An 11583-nucleotide genomic window follows, 5' to 3' on the forward strand; every position below is an offset into this window, starting at 1 on the left:
ACTATGAGTAGGTGATCACAATCTAGTGTTAAGACAACAAAAAGTTAGGGCCGATACCATAGGGAGTGATAAGGCAAAGAGTTCAATTACAAAGTAAAAGTCGTGTTCTAAACGATAGTAGGAATAGTATTTATTGGAACAAGTAAAGTAAATCGTAAGGGTTAACACAAGTATCAAATGGGGGAGAAAGGTGTGTCAATCAACAACTATAGAAATAGGGGCATAATCAAGTAGAGCAGGATGTGACCAATCAAATGCCAATTTAACTATATGGGTGATTACTTATTATTGAAAATCGATGATTCTTATCAGTAGGTTAAGCTTTAGATGGAATAGCCATCTCTCAATCAACTTTCGCGACTCAAACGAATTCTCCCGGACCTTGACAAGCAAAACCATTATAAACATTCCAAAAACCTCAATTAGTATACTCTCTCGAGCTAGATTGGTATGATAAAATTTACCTTCACTCTCTCAAGCTGAACCCACAACAACCCAATCAATCACTATAATCATTAATTGATAATCTTAATTATTGAACGTATTTCTCAAGCAACCAATCAATACAAGACTAGAACTACATGTATTCTTACAATTCATGAACTAGAACTGAAATACCAATCAAACCAACTTCAAAATACCAATTAAATCATTTACTAATACCCATAAGCTAATTAGACACATATTCACATAATACAACCCCTAAGATGGGGCTTTTAGTAGAATATAGAAAAAAAAAGTATGAATATAATTATAAACTACGTCCTCCATAAGTTGGGCGATAAAATCCAAGGCTTTACAATGCTCCAAATTAGTTTACGATCGAAACCCAAGTAGAAAATCTACTTGAAAACTCATAAAAATAGTCTTTCCATCAAAAAAATAATGCTGGAATCCAGATATCTCTTTTTGAATATAAGTTATATGTTTCTAGATTTTTTCCTTCGGGGTCATTCGGCGGTATAAGTAGAGTGTTGCCGAACAGGCCGGCGACAGCAAAACAATCCTCTACATGGCGTATTTAGCTTGAGTCATAACCCTATTCATGATCTTATATTATGCTATCAAGTTCAAGATTTCATACCTGGTCGGTGATATGCGAGTTGTCCTTTCAGAGTTGCCATCATCTACAATGATTGTTCTGTGAAACTAGGCGGGCTGAGACTCCTTCGCCAATCCAATTGGCATGTGCTGAAGGGTCCGTTCCCTTGCCTAGTTTTTCTTTTCCAATAAATGGCATGATGTAACATTAGGAGATCTTAAGGGACACTAGGCGAATCGCCAATTGGCCCCACGATCCTCAATGTACTTGTTTTTCTACTCTGTTTTGCCCGTTAATGTCCTTGCCTTGCAATTTTGTCTTTTAAGCTGAAATAAACGCATAAGCATTCGTTTAGAGCATAAGATAGGCATTCAGGATACTACTACTATGAATATCAATACCTAAATGAGTAAAAATTCCAGACTCATCAACACCTCCAACTTAATCTTTTGATTTTCCTCAAGTAAACCACATGATCAGTCAGTTCAATAAGGATGTCTACAAATAGTGTTATTCAATACTCAACACGAATGCACAGAAGAGGTTCAAACTACTCATGTAATTATCAATTGTGCACTATAGTTTTCAAACAGTGACTAACCATTATCAATTCAAATTTAAGCTCACACGTCTTGCTTCAAATGCAAGGTCAAGCCCCACAAAAGCATTTGAATGCCCTCACACAAAGAATGAATCCATTCTCACACATAATTCATCATTTTTGTAGAATATTTGGAATCAAAAGCAACTCATACGCAGCCAAAGATAAACACATGCATGAATCTACCCATAGGCTTGCCCTAATTTTCCTATCGAAATTTAATTTAAGTTACTCAAGATGACAAAGGTCTTTCAAGAAGTTAATCATATTATTCATTATAGTTCAATGACTTCTACCTTCATGAAACATGGCCTGCACTTCTCTTCTTCTCCTTTTCGTTCACTTTTTTTTAATCTCCAAATTATACCCTATGATATTTTAAGCATGATTCATTGGACACCTCATTTCTTTTGTCCATTTCACTAAAATTATTTCCACAATTGTTTTCTTTTTCAGTCTGTTTCTTCTTTCACTTTTTATAGCAAATTTTTCACACTTGTGTACTGCTTCATTTTTCACCAAACCATTAACTTAGGATTTTGACTTAAGTTTACTATTCCAAAAAAAAAAAACTATGCTTTAGGAATGTCATAGGTGATGGGACAAGGAGGTCACTATTATTCATGTTTCATCTTAAGAAGACGGATAGGCTCAAATGGTGTCAATATAGGTTCACACTCTCACAAGGTGGTCACAAAGAGGTGTGATATCAATTTTGGTTCACTCTTCACAAATATTTCCTAAGATCATCCCTATAATTTTCTTACATTAGTCAAGTGATCTAACAAGGCAAGGTATATGTATTATTGAACACATGATTTAATGAAATCTCGCCACACACGGAATGCAACACAATCACCAAATAAGACTATACAATTTTAAGCTTGCGTGCAACAAAAATCAAAAGAGATCAACTCAACAGTGAACTAGTCAAAAAGAGATGCTAGGAGTTCACATATGACCTATGCAACTCAATTTGGCTCATCAGATCCATAAAACATGTTGTTCAATCGAGAGCAGTATTCAAGTCATCAGTATTGATCATAAGTGACAGTGAGAATTGCAAGAGAACAATAACATTCAAAACCATTAAGAGGGGTCTCTATTAGGTGGATGGAGGAATGATTAATTTTTTTTTTGTGTTACAATGACTATGACGCGAGAGATAATGCATTCTTGGTATAAAAGTTCACAAGAAACACAAGTTACCTTGAATCCTTAAGACTTGGCACGATAAAAAATAGAACAGTTTGCAGCTCCAAAAGAAACGAATAGTTCCACCTTGATACAACTAAAATTTATTATAGTTATATGACAGCTCAATTCAAACAGATATATATCTCGATTTGTAAATATTCCTTTCGTTGTTTCCGATAGCACTGTCAATTTCCCTGTTTCACTTCACAATTTGGTAGGCTGGAAATTAAGAAACACACAGTATTAGTAATATCAATAGACATCATTTAACAGACACAACATGATAGGTATCTGATTTAGTTTGCGTCACCTCAACAACTTATATTCCAATAATTACCATGGCTAATTAATTATTCTTGTAAACAACCCTTGTAAGTAAATATAATAACCAGTATTTAATGAAGTTATGTACATGTCTTTGAGCTCTACACACGTTATATTAAATTATAGTAGTAATCTATTGGTGCATTGATAACCATCTCTACAATCAACAACTTAGCATGAGCATCATAAGTCATCGAAAATATAGATGGTTAGAAATGCATATGTAGACCACTACTATACATTAATATGATTTTGCAGAGCTCAAGGACAAATATATAGTTTCGTTGAATGCCTATTAGAATGTGCATAAGGTTGTCTTACATGATTACTTCACAAAAATTACCAAAAGATATTGAAGACATTTTTTGCTGATAAAAGATCTACTACGAACTTTACTTCTTTAATCAAACCAATATAAGAGTGATAACAGTCAACTACACTTCATCCAATACTATGTGTAGGCGATTACAAACTAGTATAAACAAAACGAAGAGTTAGGGTCGATACCATAGGGAGTGATAAGGTAAAGAATTCAATTATGAAGTAAAAGTCGTGTTCTAAAGGATTTTAGGAATAGGATTTGGCGGAACAAGTAAACTAATTTGTAGGGGTTTACACAAGTATCAAATGGGGGAGAAAGGTGTGTCAATCAACAACTATAAAGCACAGAATAATTAAGTAGAGCGGGATAAATTAAATGTCAATTTAACTATACGGGTGATTAGTTATTATTGAAAATTGTTGATTCTTAGCGGATAGGCTAGGCTTTAGATGTAATAGACATATGTCAATCAACTATCGCGGCTCAAGCGAGCTCTCCTGATCTTGACAAGCAAAACGATTATAAACAACCCAAAAACCTCAATTAATCTACTCTCTCAAGCTAGATTGGTATGATAAAATTGGCATTCACTCTCTACTTTGAACCCACAACTACCCAATCACTACAAACATTAATTGATAATTCAAATTCTTAAAACTATTTCGCAAGCAACCAAACAATACAAGACTAGAACTGTATCTATTCTTGAAATTCATGAATTAAAACTCAAATACCAATCAAACCCACTCAAGAATATCAATCAAATTATTAATAATACCCATAATCTAATTAAAACACATAATCACACCCCGAAGAATGGGGATTTTAACCACACATTATAAAAAGTATGAAGATATTACCAACTACGTCCTCCACAAGCTGGGAATTAAAATCCAAGGCTTTACAGTGCTCCAAATTAGCTTATGATTGAAACCCAAATAGAAAATCTACTTAAAAACTCATATAATGTAACGGGTCCGATTCAAGGCATTCAACAAGCTTATTTTCACACTTGCTTCTTAGTTAACTGCATTCATTCTTATGATAATCCTTAAACTTAAGTTTATTTATTTTCACTTGTTTCTTAGACTTAATAATTATTCTTCTTTCGATGACAATTTTTAATGCTAAATGGATAGAATATTTATTATAGTCATGGTCCAAAAAGTTAGTTTGGGTAAAAAGAAGATATGTGAACTCAATTTTATAATTATCTTGTAAAAGCATAAAAGGAAGAATTTTCTGTTAGTTGAAAATAACGGTTTTTTCTTATGCTTATGTTCATCCTTTTATTTGTTCTATTAGAGGGAGAACAAGAAAAATAGTTTCTTAAAATGATGGAGAGATATGTTTCAGTTTCATTCATAAGGAAATATTATGTCTTTCTTTATCTATTCATTTATGTGGTTTATATATTTTTGTAGTCCAAGATTGAAGCTTCCGGTATCTTTACTTGAGTTCCACTAAATTACCAAAAAGAAGAGAGAAGAAACTTTTGCCTAAATAATGTCTTGATTTGGAGTTCAAATATTTCTCATTTTTACTAAACTTGGCAAAGTTAGTCAATTTAAATATGAATGTTCTAATACCCTGTAGACATATAAACCTTAAAGAAGACGATGTGATTATTTGTGAATGCAAATATAATGTCACTGACTGTGAAACTTCTTGTGGGGAAAGATGAGTGAATGTTCTGAACAAAACTTGTCTAAATTAGATTATTTGCATTAGTAGTTGAATGATGTTTCTATATATTTGTACATTTTTACCATGGTCATATATTTTTTTAAGGAAACAACAAATTTTTTATTGGTAGTGCAAAAAGTTTGTGGTGCATTTGTTTTATGTTGATAAAAAGGCAAAGTAGTTTTATATCTTGAAACCTTACGATAAAATCAAATTTTCCATGTTACGCCATTAAGTTTTGTATTGGGAAGGTGTTAAACATCCCTTATGATCTGTTAAAAACAATTATCAATTTAACTTAGGATAGTTAAAATAGGATAGGAAATAACTTGTAATTACTTCATCAGTATTTAAAGAAAATATAATGGTCAAGTAAGAAAAACATCACATTTATGTGCTAACGAAACAGGAAAGAAGCTAAATACTTCAAATTTCTTTTAGTGTAGAAATATCGAGGGAAGTTAGATTTATATTGAGTTGTGGCATTAAATTTTATAGGGAAGAACACATGATCTATAATTTTCAAACTTAAAAAAAAACACTATATCATTTAAACACATTTTCTACATAGGAATAAATACAATTACAAAAGCATAAACTGATTTATACGAACTAAAACACAACCACTCAATAATTCATATTGTCCCAAACAATGCAGAAATTTGATTTAGATCTCCAAAAATCAACAAAGAGATTTTTTTTAACATTACTTTCATATTGATAAACTATGCAATAATCACTCCCGACAAGTAAATTTCTTAGAGGACAAATATAATTAAAAATTATTTTTCATATATTAATTTCATAAAGTACGCATAGTGTTTTTATCATAGAGACGAAACATAGAAAAAAGAGGCGAAAATAACCTTTTATGGGCACTGAATGAGGGCTTCTTGGATCCTCCAGTCGATATCTTTTTTTTTTTTCAAATGAAAAAGAGTTTAGCTCGAGTGAATTAAAATGCAAAGTACTTCTTGTGGTAAGTGCCAACAGAGAAGAACAATGCTAAAAGAAATTAGAAGTTTTAATCAAGCTTTCGCTTGAAGAAGGCGGCTGAAAAATGGATCCCAAATGCTTAAAGGAGTAGAGAACTAGGGTTCTTAATTATTCATTTTTGGATTTGATAATCTTTGATCTGAAAAAGGAAGTTAAAAGAACTGCTTGAAATAAAAATAAAATCTTCGAAAAGTTGATCATTTTTCTTAAATTTCAAAAGTATTTTGATCTCTTATGACACTGATGAAAGGATATGACAAAAAAGATAATCTTCCACTAAAATGACATGACAATATCTTGCCATGGTAAAAGGAAGCTTTCAATTTTTATCAAATAGGAAAGGAAAGAGATGATGTTGCGGCTGTAGGCATTAACAATAGGGCTTAGAGAATTGGAGGTGTATGAGATAATTGAGAAATTATATGGGTTAATGGTTCGGGTCTTTGGGATGAGTTATTTATTTTGGCTAATTTGGAATCTAAAACATGAGATGCTGATGGGTTAAGAAATTTAATTGGATGCAAGACATAGGATATACTGGTTTATAGTCTTTTTCTTATTTAAATTAATTCTTTTGAGCTTCTAACTTAATAAATAGGGCATTATATAATTATGTAGAAAATAAAATACTAATAATAACTTTTCACTAGTTGTTTAGCATAAATTAAGATACTAAATTTTGACTTATAACTACTTGAATAAATACAAAATATAAAATAAGGTAACAATAATAAAATGTTTTAAAGGTGGCCTTATTAGAAATTCTGAAAAAACATGATGACCATAAGACTATTACTTATTATTTGTAGTAGTATTATTATTATAACGGTGGTGGTGGTGGTGGTGGTGGAGAATGTGGTTGTGGTGGTTATGGAAAGGGCTTTTTATGCAGGACCGTTTGATTGGGAAAAGTTGAATAGTGCCTTCATAGAAAGCATTTTCTAACTTAAGATAAGTCATCCTAAGGTGCAAGAGTTCATATTTATGATAGGGTAACATGAGAGTGCAGGAAATTTCTGGAGACTCCCAAGAAACATAAGTTACCTTGAATTCTGGAGACTTGGCCCCATGAAAAATAGAACAGTTTGCAACTCCACAAAGACTACGAACAGTTTCACCTCGATACAACTAAAAATAATAGTTATATGACAACATTCAAACAAATATATCTCTCGGATTGTAAATATTCCTATCCTTATTTCCAATAGCACTGTCAATTTCCCTGTTTCACTTCACAATTTGGTAGGCTGAGAAATTAAGGAACACACAATATTAGTAATATCAATAGACATCAGTTAACACACTCTACACGATAGGTATCTTTATAAGTTTTCGTCACCTCAACAACTAATATTCCAACAATTACCATGTCTAATTAATTTAATTGAATTCTTATTAGAATGTGCATAAGGTTGTCTTCCATGATGACTTCACAAAATTACCAAATGTTGAAAAAATATGGAAGATATTTTTTGCTGATCAAGGATCTACTACTAACTTTGTTGCTATAACATTGTAACACCCCGTATCCAAAACAGACCAAAAAGCAGCTTTTAAGAAATCTGCAAGCGTAATAGACGGTTACCATCGATGGACCATAACCTGATCCACGGCCCGTCCTGCACATCTGTAGTTTCGGTCTGAAGCCCCCAAAAACTCAGTTCAAAAAAATTTGGCTAAGTCCTGATCGACGGACGGACCTACGGTCAGACTACGGTTTGTAGTCTGTGTCTGTTTATCAACACCCAATTTACCCACTCTTTGACATGAATCATGACTGAACAGAACGGACCATCAATCGATCTATGGTTCGTAGGTGGGAATTAGAAGACAATTAGTGGAAATGCAGTTGGATCAACTTCAATTGTTCATAACTCTTAGTACAAAACGAATTAGGTGTCTCATGACATACAAAAAGATATATAATTGATTTATCTTTCCATAGCCACTAACCTTTCTAAAATCAGACCTCCGAGCAAAAAGTTATGCCCGTTTTAGTAATGGCATGTGGAACAAACCCAATCTACGAACCCGAACGATGGACTGTCGATTGAACGACGGACCGTCTGTCCCGATCGTCGTTTGGTGCAATTAACTACGGGTCTTTTGGTCTCTTCCCACTTTGTTTAAACTATAAGATACGTCATTTTGACCCTTTATTATTAGATTTTAGTCAATTTAAGCCTAGAAACATAAAAAAACTTACCTAAGTCAAATCCTTAATCAAACATAGAAACTAGAAGCAAGAAAGGAGAAAAAGGTCAAGAACCCTAGATCAAGAAAGCAGCAAGGTTTCAGTAGTTCCAACCTCGAAATCTAAATAATTATCCGTGGATTTGATCATCAGGCACGTAAAATTTCACTGGTGGGTTCATTTCACCCATTGGGTCCCTGGTTTGTAGTCATATTCTTGATTCTCATATCATGGTTAGACATAGGGTTTCTAGAACTTCAACAAAACTTCATGAATTAATTAATTATATGTTCCAAATAAGATTTTCATGTTATTATCAAATTTATCGCATGAATTTCAGAACCCTAGCTATGTATTTCTTTAGTTATTGAATTACACATGATAGGTCAGATGTTTCAGTTATTCATTTATACATGTGTCAGTTATTAATGCATCATTATCAGATTAAATGTTGCATTCTCTGTTTGCATGTTCAGTTTTATGTTATTCAGTATTTACAGAAATTCAGGCATAATCAGTTAGCTACATAAAACAATGGGAGTAGCATAATACCGAGTTGGACTAGGGTTTAGCGTACCCATTTAGTCCCAGAACTACTAGGGTTTATGGGCATCAGTTTAGTGATCACACCACCATACCTTTATATAACTCGCAGGGTATATTAGGTACTCTCGATGGGGCGTAGACATCGGACTCCACATTTAGCTCATGTGGTTTTATAATCGATTATTAGTAGCTCCCACAGTTAAGTTAGACTCTCTTGCATTTACTATTTATCAGTATATTCAGTATTCAGTTTCATCATGTTATAAAATGGTCATTACATTCAGTTATCTCAGAATTCACTATATCATGTTCATATTATTATACTTGCTTTTGTGCTTGTTCAGTTATGTTTTATTTTATCTTTACTCTATCCTACATGCTCAGTATCTTCAAGTACAAAGGCATACATGCGCTACATCTTCTCATGATGTAGGTTCAGGTTCTCAGCATCCAGATCACGCTTAGATCGAGTCCCGATCTCCAGTTCAGCAGATTCAGTCGTGAGTACTCATTCTCCGAGGAAAATAGTCATGAGTTCATTTCAATCTTTTAGTCGTTTAGTTTCAATTTTTGCTATATTTAGTTGGGGCTTGTCCCAATATTTCTAGTCACTAGAGTGTTATTTTAGACATAGTTTTAGATTAGTATTGAGTTAATAACTTTGTTATATTAAACTCATCAATATTTCATTTATCTCACTTATAGAATATGGGTATTCTCCATCTTATCAAGTTGAATTATTATTTAGCCTTCGTATTCAGTTTATTCTCTTTAGTGTGCTCATGATCATGCCAGCAGGGTTAGCTTAAGATCACTTGTGGTCCTAAGTTTCGTGTCCGCGCCTCGGGGGTAGCGCGGGGCGTGACAAACACCAACCAATAATAAGAGTGATAACACTCAACTACACTCCAATACTATGAGTTGGCGATCAAAATCTAATGTAAACACAATGAAGAGTTCGGGTCGATACCATAGGGAGTTATAAGGCAAATAATTCAATTACAAAGTAAAAGTCGTGTTCTAAACGATAGTAGGAATAGTAATTATTGGAACAAGTAGAGTAAATTGTAGGGGTTCACTCAAAAATCAAATGGTGGAGAAAGGTCTGTCAATCAATAATTTAGAAACAGGGGAATAATCAAGTAGAGCGGGATGTGATCAATCAAATGTCAATTTAATTATATGGGTGATTACTTATTATTGAAAATCAATGATTCTTAGCAGTAGGCTAAGCATTAGATGGAATAGACATTCTCAATCAACTATCGCGACTCAAGCGAGTTCACCCAGATCCTGGCAAGCAAAACCATTATAAACATTCCAAAAATCTCAATTAATATACTCTGTCGAGCTAGATTGTTATAATAAAATTCACATTCACTCCCTCGAGTCATTAATTGATAATCTTAATTCTTAAATCTATTTCTCAAGAAAGCAAACAATACCAGACTAGAATTGCATGGATTCTTACAATTCATGAATTAGAACTGAAATACTAATCAAACCAACTTCAAAATACCAATCAAATCATTAATTACTAATACCCATAAGCTATTTATACACATAGTCACATAATCAAACTCCAAGAATGGGGCTTTAGAAGAATATTATTAAATAAAAGTATGAATATATTATCAACTAGCTCTTCCATAAGTTGGGCATCAAAATCCAAGGCTTTACAATGTTCCAAATTAGCTTACGATTGAAACACAAATAGAAAATCTACTTAAAAACTCATAAAAATAGTCTTTCCATCAAAAAAGAATGTTGGAATCCAGATATCTCTTTTTGAAAATAAGTTGTATGTTTCTAGATTTTGTCCTTCGGGGTCATTCGGCGGTATAAGCAGAGTGTTGCCGACCAGGACGCCGACAGCAAAACACTCCTCTCCACTGACTATTTAGCTTGATTCATAACCCTATTCATGATGTGATATTATGCGATCAAGGTCAGGATTTAGGACCTGGTCGGTGATAGGTGTGTTGTCCTTTCTGATTTGCTTGCATCTTGACTGATTGTTTTGTGAAACTAGGCGGGCTGGGACTCCTTCGCCAATCCAATCAGCGTGTTCTGAAGGGTGCATTTACTCGCCTATTTTTTCTTGTCCAATGAATGGAACGATGTAACATTAGGCGAGCTTAAGGGACACTCAGCTATCCTAAACGTACTTGCTTTTCTTCTCTCTTTTGACCGTTAATGTCCTTGTCTTTTAATTTTGCCTTTTTAACTAAGAATAAACGCATAAGCATCCATTTAGAGCATAAGATAGGCATTCACGATAGTTATCTTACTCAGTTTTCGTCACCTCAACAACTGATATTCCAACAATTACCATGACTAATTAATGATTCTTGCAAAACTTCCCTTTTAAGTACCATGAATAAAATAATCAGTATTCAATGAAGTTATGTACATGTCCTTGAGCTCTGAACACGTCATATTAAAATATAGTAAAAAAATTTTAATGCATTGATAACCATCTCTACAATCAACAACTTACCATAGGCTTCATAAGTCATCGAAAATAAAGATGCTTATAAGTGCAAATGTAGACCACTATTGTGCTTTAATATGATTTTTGCAGAGCTCGAGGACAAGTAAATAACTTAATTGAATGCCTATTATAATGTGCATAAGGTTGTCTTACATGATAACTCCACAAAACATACCAAAAA

The 11583-nt window shown here is 33.2% G+C and overlaps 1 long non-coding RNA gene across 1 annotated transcript; it reads right to left on the reverse strand.

Moving 5' to 3' along the window:
• Positions 1-768: 768 nt before the first annotated feature.
• LOC114077876 lies at positions 769-6475 on the reverse strand. The gene is made up of 3 exons (XR_003579216.1): positions 6039-6475; positions 2853-3059; positions 769-1360 (listed from the first exon to the last, which is right to left on the reverse strand). It is a non-coding gene; the product is annotated as an uncharacterized LOC114077876 (long non-coding RNA).
• Positions 6476-11583: the final 5108 nt, after the last annotated feature.

This window comes from Solanum pennellii, chromosome 7 (assembly GCF_001406875.1).
Source record: "Solanum pennellii chromosome 7, SPENNV200".
NCBI lineage: Eukaryota > Viridiplantae > Streptophyta > Magnoliopsida > Solanales > Solanaceae > Solanum > Solanum pennellii.